Here is a 12,643-nt window from a genome sequence, read left to right on the forward strand (position 1 = left end):
AGTTAATTTATTTCAGCTCTTCAATCCAAAAAGTGAAGCTCATATATTATATAGAGTTATTACAAATAGAGTGATCTATTTCACATGTTTATTTCTGTTAATGTTGATGATTATGGCTTGAAAACCCAAAAGTCATTATCTCAGGGAATTAGAATAATTAGCAAAAAACACCTGCAAAGGCTTCCTAAGCATTTAAAAAGGTCCCTTAGTCTGTTTCAGGCTCCACAATCATGTGGAAGACTGCTGGCTAGTGGTGAGCGAGTATGCTCAAGACTTCCAAGCATGCTTGGGTGTTCTCTGAGCGTGCTCAGAGCTTTAGTTTGTGTCGCTGTAGCTGCATGATTTGCGGCTGCTTAGCCTGAATACATGTGGAGATTGCCTGTTTGTTAGGGAATTCACATATGTATTCAGGCTGTCTAGCAGCCACAAATCATGCAGCTGCAGCAACACAAACTAAATCTCTGAGCATGCCCAAAATACTCGGAGAACACCCGAGCATGCTCAGAAATCTCGATTAACTAGAATACTTGCTCATCACTACTGCTGACTTGACCGATGTACAGAAGGCAGTCATTGACAAACTCCACAAGGAGGGTAAGCCACAATACGTCATTGCTAAAGAAGCTGGCTGTTCAGAGGGCTGTTCCCAAGCATAATAATGGAAAGTTGAGTGGAAGGAAAAAGTGTGGTAGAAAAAGATGCACAAGCAACCGGGATAACCACAGCCTTGAAAGGATTGGTAAGAAAAGGCCATTCAAAAATTTGTCACAGTAGCAAGAAGAAGCTAACAGTAAGCTTCTGAGCAAAAGCCATCACTCAACAAGGAGAGCCCCAGCAACCGAGAAGTGACACAGACTGTAGACCAATGTGCTTCTGAAGACGAAGGTTGCAAATATTTTTTAAAATCTTTCATATTGTTATCTGCGTATAATTGAATCATAGACGAATAAGGATAAGTTCATTGCTGGCTACATGTTTATATCAAAGGGGCTGTCAGCATTCTGTACACTTCTCTTTAGTTAACCCCTTAAGAACAGGGCGATTTTTAATTTTTGCAGTTTTGTTTTTTCCTCCTCTTATTCCAAGAGCCATAACATTTTTTTTTCTGCCAACATAGCCATGCAAGGGCTTGTTTATTGCAGAATGAGTTGTACTTATTTTTGAATGACTCCATCCATTTGATCGCGAGATGTACTGAAAAGTGGGTAAAAAATTCTTAGTATGGCAAAATAGCAAGATAGCAAGAAAAGCTTTTTTTTTTTTTGGGGTGGGGGTGTTATTTGCAGCATTCATTTTAAAATTGACCTGGCAATATAATTCTCCAGGTAAGTAAGAGATATGAAATATGCAAAAATGTTGTTTTATTTAAGTGATTAAAAAAACAATATTGAGAAATTTGTAAAAAAAAAAAAATAAATTGCTTGCGAGCTCCTCTTCACCAACGGCTGTTGCAGGCAGATGCCGGCAAAGATGTGGGCTTAGCTTGCATCATATGACAACTTAGGGAGATGGCATATGACGTACCCTGTATGTTATATGCTGTTAAAGGTTAAAAGCATATATTTGAGGCTAAAAATCATTTTTGCAATTGCAGTATGTTTTGTTGAAAATTTTGTATATATAAAATAGTGTTTTATAGTGTAATACAAGGCACAATGCTCCAAAAAAATTCTCAAGCAGCAGCAAGAAATATTCTTTTATCTAAACTGTATTTTGAAAGAGATCTGTCATGCCGCTGCAATGCACGTAAATACAAGCTCCACTAGATGGCGATAGAGTGGAGGGAGGACTGCACACAGAAAGGCAAGACCTGCAATGCAGTGGCAAGGCCACACCAGGTGGCAGTAGAATAGTCAAACAAGCCAGGTCAATATAAGACTGTAGCGCAGTACAAAAAGAATATGCAAACACAGAGTCACAAACAAGCCAAATGGGTCAGTACCAGTCAGGAGCAGATATGCCAAAGACAAGAGACAAAACAACAAGTCAGGCTCCAAGTAAAGTCAAAACCAGGGAGTCAATACATGAAAGGGAAACACTGAGTTGGGAAGGGAAGAGGGAATAAACAGACACGGGTTCAGTAAGCAAGCTGCAGGACAAATCAGGAAAAATGGGGTCAGCTACACACACCATAGGAGGAAAATATAACTGACATGGTCTGCAGGATGTAGCGGAAATAAATAGCAAACCTGAGACCAGACTGATGCTGAGAAAGTTAACCCCTGGCATGACCAGACCAGAAAAAGGGGAGGACAGGACTCAAACCAGGTCTGGATCATGACAGTATGCTCCTCTCAAGGGGAGGCCACTGGACCACCAGGTTTCCCAGGATAACATGAATGAAGTACCAGAACCAATTGATTTGCCTGGTACAGATCGTGCCGGGACCCATGATAGCTTCTCAGGACCGTAACCCCCCCCATGAACCAAGTACTGAAGTGAACGGCAGACCATGTGAGAATCTACAATCTGCTCCACTTCATACTCAGTCTGACCATTCACAGAGACAGGTGGCGAAAGGGATAGAGACCAAACAGACAGACACAAATGACTTCAGGAGGGACTTATGGAACACATTGGGGATCCGAAGTGACGGAGGAAGGTGCAAGCAAAAGGCAACTGGGTTGACAACCTCTATGATCTCATAAGGGCCAATAAACTTGGGACCCAGCTTAATAGAAGGAACCTTCAACCGTATATTCTTAGTAGACAACCATACCTTATCCCCTACTAAAAATACCGGTCGTGAAGACCGTCGCTTGTCAGGAAAATATTTATGTTTGCCCTGAGCCTCCCCAATATTCCTCTGGACCTCCCTCCAAACCTCCTGCAGCCGGAATCAGCCCCAGGACACCCTGAATCCAGCCTAGAGAATTCACCAAAATGGGGATGAAAACCGTAGTTACAAAAAAACGAAGAGGTGCCCGTGGACTGATTGATCCGATTATTAAATGCAAATGCCGCCACTGTCAACAAAGAGCACCAATCATCCTGCTGGGATGTGGCAAGACACCGCAAAATTTGTTCAAGAGACTGATTAGTCCTCTCTGACCGCTGGTTTCGGGATGATAGGCCTAGGAGAAGGTCAAACTAATACCTAACCTTTTACAAAAAGCCCTACAGAATTTGGACACAAATTATATCCCTCTAACGCACACCATGCAACCACACCACATGCTCTGCAAACAACCTCGATAGTGTTTTAGCATTAGGCAGGCTTGCCAAAGGAACAAAATGCACCTGTTTACTGAATCTTTCCATCACCACCCATATTACAGTTTTGCCATTGGAAACAGGGAGATCAGTGATAAAGTCCATGGACAAATGAGTCCAAGGTCTATCCGGAATTGGCAATGGCACCAATTCCCTGGCTGGGCGGTTATGGGAGCTTTAGCACGGGCACAAGTATCACAAGCAGACACAAAGATGGAGACATCAGAGACCATAGCGGACCACCAAAACAGCCTAGCAATAGCTCTACAAGTGGCTGAGATGTCTACTAAGAGTAGAATCCTGGAACTCCTGGAGCACCCTCAACCGGTACTGAAAAGGATGAAGAGCTTATTATCAGGCAATGACGGAGTAATCACTTACCCATCCTGGTCACAGGGGTGGTCTGGATGGAAATCACTGTCAGTGGCAAGGACCTGGGTCAGAAGGGAGTGGTGCTAACTGCCAGAGACGCAGGTAATGGACATGCTGTCACTCTAGGGATGAATGTGCTGAATGTTCTGAAGGAATTCAGAAGTCTTCTTCTCATCAGTGAGTCCCCAGATATGTTCCTGAAAAAGAGGAGCACCAGCAATTCCCAGAGGAGAGTGTTCCAGGAGCTAATCTGTATGGCCCAAGCTCAAGAAACCTCTAGTGGAGGGAAGATTTTGGGGAAAGTAATCGTTCCAGAAACAGCCAACCTGCTTCTGCTGCTGGGCCAGACTGTGCTTACTCTGTCCATCCAGGCTTGCACCCTTCTGGAAGAAGTCGAGATACAGATAGAGCCAGCTTTTATGGAGCAGAGCTGGGTGGCTCGAATGGCAAAGTTTTGATATATAATCACTATACAAGAGGGGAGCTTAGAATACTCACGCAGATGCCTTGTCCAGAGTGACACATAAGAATCTGGGGCCCAACCGAGATGAAGAGCTTGAGCTTTAAGAGGTTCTTGAGTTCTGGGATACTGCCAGGACATTGGAATCTATGCAGGAACAGGTGCAGTCAGTGTCTCGGGAATGCATACTGGGATGGTCCTGTGATGAGTGGGTAACAACAAGAACATGGGGAACTTGCTCAAATGAGACAGTGGGTAACTTTAAAACAACTTCCCAGTCAGAGAGAGACGCCCTGTCCCAGGGACTCTGCAGATCCTTCGACAGTGTGAAAGCTTCCAACTGAAGAATGGACTATTGTGCCGAAAGGTTCAGTTACAATAAGAACTGGGTGTCACCTGGCAGGTGGTGATCCCCGAGGCACTGCTACCTAAGGTGGCCACAGAAGCACACGAAAGAAGAGCTCACTTCGGTCCAGAGAAGACTTTTCTGTGGCTGCAGAAGCTAGTTTATCCTCCCCGCCTGAAAGCCGTGGTGGAAAAGGCCTGTCGGCAATGTAGAAAATGCGAATTAGCTAAACCTCCAGAGCAAAAAAGCTCCCACACAGACCATCATGACTTCTGCTCCTCTAGAAGTATTGATGATAGATTATCTGACGATAGGTCCGGCTCACCACGGATATGAGCATTGTCTCGTAATGATGGACCACTTCACTAAATTCGCCGTTGTGACTCCAACACATGATCAAACTGCCGAATCAGCAGCACATGCCATCTGCACGAATTTCATTCAAGTGTATGGCTGCTCAAAGAGAATCCACTCCGGTCAAAGCGCCTGTTTTCTCAAGCAAGTGATGAAACAACTGCATCGCCTGTACCAGATCGAAAAATCTCGGATGACGCTTTACCATCCTCAAGGAAATGGAGCCTGTGAATAGTTCAATCAGACTCTTATCCAGATGTTAAGGACACTAAAGGAAGACCAAAAAGCCCGGTGGCTTGAATTCATAGCTGAGTTAGTGTGGGTGTACAACAACCAAGTACATTGCACCACCGGTTACACTCCATATACTCTGCTGTTTGACCAGCTAGGAAGAGAGATTACAGAGCTGGAGTTGGATCCAGAGGAGGACTACCCACGGACGGGGGTGTCCACCTGGGTCCGAGAACTTTGTCATCGTCTGCAGACATTGCATCGCCTGGTCCAGACCAAGTTTTGGGAACTTGAGCATCCAGAGACAGCTCCTCTGCAAGGGACAGCTCTATAAGCCGGGGACCGTGTGTTGGTCCGAGATAAGCATCCTTGGGACAAACTGGAGTACCGGTGGGAAAAGACCCAGTATCGGGTGAAGCGGAGCATCAGCTCGGAAGGGCCTGTCTATGAAGTCCAACCTGAAGGGGAAGAAAATGCTTCCACTCACTTAGTTCACTGGAATATGCTGCAACCCTGTTTGTCGAATGATCCTGACCAAATTGAAGAGGTGCAAAGTGCTCCTGAAATATGCCCTCCAGCCGTTGCTGATTAAGATGAAGAATTGCCTGATATGTCGCCTGTAGATCCAGGAGAGGGACAGGTGCCTGAAGTTCTTGACTTGACTATCCAACCTGACTCGACTACTCCTTCTGACTTATAGCGCTCCAAAGGGGGCCACAGATGGGATACCCCCGAACAGATACGATCAAGACCAATTTACTTGGCAACAAATTGTTCAGGGAATAGGAGAATGTCAACACAGACTACAAGAACTCTCACCCATGGAATGGTGAGCAAAAGGAGAGGGAGAGTGTAAGAAGAAGGCGCGGACCGGGGGGTACTTCTCTTGCACTGGGTCTGGAACTGTCGGGGCTGTCACTTTTGTTGTCCGGGGGAAAACTTAGAAACCCGGACCGACCTTTGCAATCGACAGCAGGGGGCGTGGCTAAGCTAAACAGGGGAGAGCGCATGAAAAAGAGGGGAGACTTGGTGGGAACACTCAACGCGCAGCTGGGGAAATTTGGTGCTCCATCCTCTGAGCACTGTGACAGCGCAGGACCGCGCTATACAATCACTGCTGCCACTTACAGAGACTGTGAGCAGAGAACTGCCGTATGTCCATTGGCTCCCACAGCAGAAGGTACCCAACACTCTGGGTAGTAGATACTGCGCGCGTGCCACCTAAGAAAGACCGGGTGACTCACTGAGAACTGTATTTGCTCTCACCCACATACTTCTGCCGAGCTTCGTCAAGCGCCGGTGGTGTTAGAGACTGCACTTCACTTTGCATCATGCATCCTGGACCCAGGACCCTGCAGAAGACGTCAAGGACTCACTGTCACCACCAGGAACCAGATCATCAATGCCTGCAGGACGACAGCGGACTCATCACGCACTAACAGCGTTGGCGCCACTGTTGAAATTTAGGACTCTGCAGCCAGGAAGCCTTTGGACTGATAAGTTAACCCTTCATGAACAGTTGCTATACTTATTACCTTTGTTACCGCACTCTGCACATCTATTGTCCTCATATCATCTGCCATACCCCTGTCTCTCCCTTCTCTTCCTTGTGTGGAGTATCCCCTGTTTAAGTAAAATTAACATCAATCCTTGCTCTGCCTCCTGTCTAGTACTGCATCCCGCAACCTGCTCACACTTGGCATAGTCGGCAGGATGTAGTCCAACATCACGGAAGCAGCAGACCAAGCATTGGGGTGGGCCTAAGGTCCAGCATATCCCTGGGGGCAATGTTGGGTAACCTCCCGAAGTTTACTGGGAACAACACCATACTATGGAGCTGGACTGAGCAGATCCGGGGAATGATGAGGATGCACCCCATGACTCCTGCATTAGAGGTGGAGGTTGCCATGATGGCTTAAGATGGAGAGGCGAGGGATTCTGTCATGCTATGCTCCCCTCGAGTATGGGACACTTTTAATAAGGTGTTACAGATACTAGAAGAAACACACGGAGATCCCACGGACATAGGGAAGTTGCGCATGCATTTGTTTTGCCGGGTTCAAAGGGAGAGGGAGACGGTGACCCAGTACATGAACATGCTACACAAGATCCACACTGCCATTACTAGAAAAGATGGCGTGTGCATAGAGTCTACTGACATAGTACTGCGAGATCAGTTGCTGAAACAGGCCTTTCTAGTGCGTTTGCGTGTAAATCTACGCATGAGCTTTTCTGAAGTGGGGAGTGAAGCGCGCACACACCGGAGCAGGAGCAGGTCATGACAGTTCCGACAGGTAAGGTCTGAAACTGATAGGTATCTGTGACAATGGCCACCAAACCGAGATGGGTGGAAGAGCTGCGGAAAGAAATCCAGGAAATGCGAGACGAGTTGTCTGATTTAAAGAACAAACCAGCTGCATCAAGCCCACCCAGGGGTAGAACTGGTCCTGAACCTCGTCGTGTTCCCATGTCCCTCCTTTCTTTTTCTGCACCTTTCTGATTTTTTTTATCTTTGTGTTTTATCATTGCTTGATTCAATAAAAATTATATAATTTTTCAAAATATCTATTTTCTCACTCCTTTATCCAGCAGTGTCATATTCACTGGGAATGTTGTGTAAAATTGAATTCTGAATTTTGGGAGTGGGTACCTAATTTAATAGGATTACAACTTAAAGTAGGCCATAGCAGTGTATTAATATTTCTGGATCAGTTTATCACTGCTTTTAGGATCTCTGCCTGTTGTCACTTGATAGCAACCCTCCCTGATACAAATCTCTTAATGACATGATGGACACACAATCTTTTCATGACACAGTGAATAAACTTTATATGTTGAATCTTGGATACCCCTTTTAAATCAAAAACTCAAGGAGGAATAAGGGTCTACATAACTCTCAAGTTTTTCGTGTCAAACTCTGATCTCCACTTATAAGTGTGAAATAGTGGGAATGTTCGGAATACAACCAAATGCATAATTTATCATCAGGATTTACTATAGCAACAACAGTAGTGGCAGCAAGTAAATTGAGAATAAGAGATTGCACAGCAAGTGGTATCAGGATGCTTAGGGGGACTTTGCAGAATGAATTTAGAATCACAGGGACTCATTATGATACAGGAAAGATGTATATCTTTGTACCGTGTTAGCCAGTGGATAGAAAAATATTCAGGATTGAGAGTCCTCAGTAGTTGATACCTTTTAATGGCTAACTGAAAAGATGGTAATACATTGCAAGCTTTTGAGACTACTCAGGTCTCTTCATCAGGCTAGACTAATACAAAATCTGAAGTCACATATTTATGCACAATACAGCCTAGAAAAATGCAATAGATAAGACAAGTGACGTGAAGCAGAACTATCAATATGGGAGAGGGAGAAACATAAATATAAACATTGGACCAGTTCATAGATAAGGAGTCTGGATGTTTTATGGTCCTCTGATTGGGGTCTAGTTCTGTGTTGCCCCGCACGGTTTTAAAAGGAAATTCCTTAATTGATGTAAAAAGACATAAATCCATGCGACACATTCATTCCAGCACTGAGAGTGTCAAAGTTCGTCATAAATTTGTACTCCCAAACTCGTCTCTCTCTCTGAGATGTGAAGTTACCTTTCAATACCAGTAATTTCATATCCATGCTGCTGTGATCAGGGATACAGAAATGTTTTGCCACAGGTAGATCCATTCTTTTTTCTCTTATTGTGTGACGATGAGCATTCATCCTTGTTCTAAGCTTTTGCCCTGTCTCCCCCACATACAGACCCCCAGTTGGACATTTAGTACAAATAATTAAGTACACCACATTAGATGTAATGCAGGTGAAAGTACCTGGGATCTTGTAGTCCTGATGTGAGTTGGGGATCTTTATCTTGTCCGTGGTCATTATAGATGGACAGGTTTTACATTTTTTCTGGTTGCAAGGAAAGGTTCCTGCAGCTGTTGGAGAGGACAGGGAGCTTCTGACAATGATGCTTCTTAAATTTGGGGTCTGCCTAAAACACAGCAGTGGGGGGTCTGGAAAAATGGATTTTAATCGGGCATCTTTTTGTAGTAAAGGTTGTAATTTCCGTGCAGCTCCCCTTAGCACCTCCAGATTTGGGTTGTAGGTGACTACTAGAGGCACTCGGTTATTTTCTTCTTTAGCTTTGTAATGTAGCAGGTGATTCCTTGACAATCTGGTGGCTCTTGTAATTTGGTTTTCAATTGTTCTTGGATTGTAACCCTGATTCAAAAAGGTCTTTTTGAGGCGACCAAGGTGTTTGTCTCTATCCATGGGGTTGGAACATATACGATTGTATCTGATGGCTTGGCTATAGATAATAGAGTTCTTTATGTGTTTTGGATGGAAACTGTCCCATTTAAGGTATGTTGGACGGTCGATTGGCTTCTGATACAGGGATATCTCTATTTCATTGTTTTTTAGCTTAATGATGGTGTCCAAAAAATTAATCTCGGTACTGGAGTAGTTGAGTGTTAAATTGATGGTGGGATGAAATTGATTAAACTGTTCGTGGAACGTCTTTAGCTGTTGCTCAGACTCCGTCCAGATGATTAAAATATCATCAATGAAGCGGTAGTAGGCCAGTCTCCTGGCACAGCTATGGGAAGTAAAATGGCTCCACAGTATGCAAATCTTTTCATGGCCAAGCTTGAAAGCGATTTTTTGTCCTCATGCCCCATCAGGCCCCTGGCCTACTACCGCTTCATTGATGATATTTTAATCATCTGGACGGAGTCTGAGCAACAGCTAAAGACGTTCCACGAACAGTTTAATCAATTTCATCCCACCATCAATTTAACACTCAACTACTCCAGTACCGAGATTAATTTTTTGGACACCATCATTAAGCTAAAAAACAATGAAATAGAGACATCCCTGTATCAGAAGCCAATCGACCGTCCAACATACCTTAAATGGGACAGTTTCCATCCAAAACACATAATGAACTCTATTATCTATAGCCAAGCCATCAGATACAATCGTATATGTTCCAACCCCATGGATAGAGACAAACACCTTGGTCGCCTCAAAAAGACCTTTTTGAATCAGGGTTACCATCCAAGAACAATTGAAAACCAAATTACAAAAGCCACCAGATTGTCAAGGAATCACCTGCTACATTACAAAGCTAAAGAAGAAAATAACCGAGTGCCTCTAGTAGTCACCTACAACCCAAATCTGGAGGTGCTAAGGGGAGCTGCACGGAAATTACAACCTTTACTACAAAAAGATGCCCGATTAAAATCCATTTTTCCAGACCCCCCACTGCTGTGTTTTAGGCAGCCCCCAAATTTAAGAAGCATCATTGTCAGAAGCTCCCTGTCCTCTCCAACAGCTGCAGGAACCTTTCCTTGCAACCAGAAAAAATGTAAAACCTGTCCATTTATAATGACCACGGACAAGATAAAGATCCCCAACTCACATCAGGACTACAAGATCCCAAGTACTTTCACCTGCATTACATCTAATGTGGTGTACTTAATTATTTGTACTAAATGTCCAACTGGGGGTCTGTATGTGGGGGAGACAGGGCAAAAGCTTAGAACAAGGATGAATGCTCATCGTCACACAATAAGAGAAAAAAGAATGGATCTACCTGTGGCAAAACATTTCTGTATCCCTGATCACAGCAGCATGGATATGAAATTACTGGTATTGAAAGGTAACTTCACATCTCAGAGAGAGAGACGAGTTTGGGAGTACAAATTTATGATGAACTTTGACACTCTCAGTGCTGGAATGAATGTGTCGCATGGATTTATGTCTTTTTACATCAATTAAGGAATTTCCTTTTAAAACCTTGCGGGGCAACACAGAACTAGACCCCAATCAGAGGACCATAAAACATCCAGACTCCTTATCTATGAACTGGTCCAATGTTTATATTTATGTTTCTCCCTCTCCCATATTGATAGTTCTGCTTCACGTCACTTGTCTTATCTATTGCATTTTTCTAGGCTGTATTGTGCATAAATATGTGACTTCAGATTTTGTATTAGTCTAGCCTGATGAAGAGACCTGAGTAGTCTCGAAAGCTTGCAATGTATTACCATCTTTTCAGTTAGCCATTAAAAGGTATCAACTACTGAGGACTCTCAATCCTGAATATTTTTCAGGGACTCATTAGAGACCTGACAGTTTCTTGCATGTTTGGCTACAGTTGCTGTGTTAAGTTACTGATCCGTCGTTGGCTGCAGGGGGACATGGGTTAAAAGCGCTAACCGTGCAACAAGCAAATTCCAAGTTCTATCTATCCTGCGAATAACTCGGGTACTTGAATGTGATAATTGGATTGAACTTTCTGCTAAAAAGCATACAGATATCATGAAACCACCTTCAATGGAAGTGTCATTGAAATTGTAAGAAGTGAGGCTGGTTTCACATTTGCGTTTTTTAGCGCTGGAAAAAAACGCATACCTGCGCATGCGTTTTTTCCCCTATATTTAACATGGGTGCGCATACCTGCGCGCTGGTAAGCGCATGTATGCGATTTTCATGCGCTGCGTTTTTTTGGGGTGTGCGTTTGGATTTTCCAGACGCAGCATGTTGCATTTTTTGGCCCTGCAAAAAAGCGCATGCGCACATATGCGCACGTTTTGCGCTAAAAATGGCCATTATAGCCTATGGATGCGCATACATGCGCACTGGCATGCTCATGTATGCGTTTTTTTGCACATGCGTTTTTTTTTTTTAACCATGGAATTTAGGGGTTTAGGGTTAGGGTTAGGGTCAGGGTCAGGGTTAGGGTTGGGGTTAGGGTCAGGGTTAGGGTTAAGTATGGTTTGGTTAAGGGTCAGGGTCAGGGTTAGGGTTGGGGTTAGGGTCAGGGTTAGGGTTAAGTATGGTTTGGTTAAGGGTTAGGGTCAGGGTTAGGGTTAGGGTCAGGGTTAGGGTTAAGTATGGTTTGGTTAAGGGTTAGGGTCAGGGTTAAGGTTGGGGTTAGGGTCAGGGTTAGGGTTAAGTATGGTTTGGTTAAGGGTCAGGGTCAGGGTTAGGGTTGGGGTTAGGGTCAGGGTTAGGGTTAAGTATGGTTTGGTTAAGGGTTAGGGTCAGGGTTAGGGTTAGGGTTAGGGTTAGGGTCAGGGTTAGGGTTAAGTATGGTTTGGTTAAGGGTTAGGGTCAGGGTTAGGGTTGGGGTTAGGGTCAGGGTTAGGGTTAAGTATGGTTTGGTTAAGGGTCAGGGTCAGGGTTAGGGTTGGGGTTAGGGTCAGGGTTAGGGTTAAGTATGGTTTGGTTAAGGGTTAGGGTCAGGGTTAGGGTTAGGGTCAGGGTTAGGGTTAAGTATGGTTTGGTTAAGGGTTAGGGTCAGGGTTAGGGTTGGGGTTAGGGTCAGGGTTAGGGTTAAGTATGGTTTGGTTAAGGGTTAGGGTCAGGGTTAGGGTTAGGGTTAGGGTCAGGGTTAGGGTTAAGTATGGTTTGGTTAAGGGTTAGGGTCAGGGTTAGGGTTAGGGTTAGGGTCAGGGTTAGGGTTAGGGTCAGGGTTAGGGTTAGGGTCAGGGTTAGGGTTAGGGTTAGTTAGGGTTTAGGGTTTGGGTTAGGGTTAAGTATGGTTTGGTTAAGGGTTAGGGTCAGGGTTAGGGTTAGGGTTAGGGTCAGGGTTAGGGTTAGGGTTAGGGTTAGGGTCAGGGTTAGGGTTAGTAAAGTCATGGTTTGGGTTAGTGTGA

Source organism: Dendrobates tinctorius, unplaced genomic scaffold (genome assembly GCF_039654945.1).
Source record: "Dendrobates tinctorius isolate UK_male_01 unplaced genomic scaffold, ASM3965494v1 ptg000048l, whole genome shotgun sequence".
Lineage (NCBI taxonomy): Eukaryota > Metazoa > Chordata > Amphibia > Anura > Dendrobatidae > Dendrobates > Dendrobates tinctorius.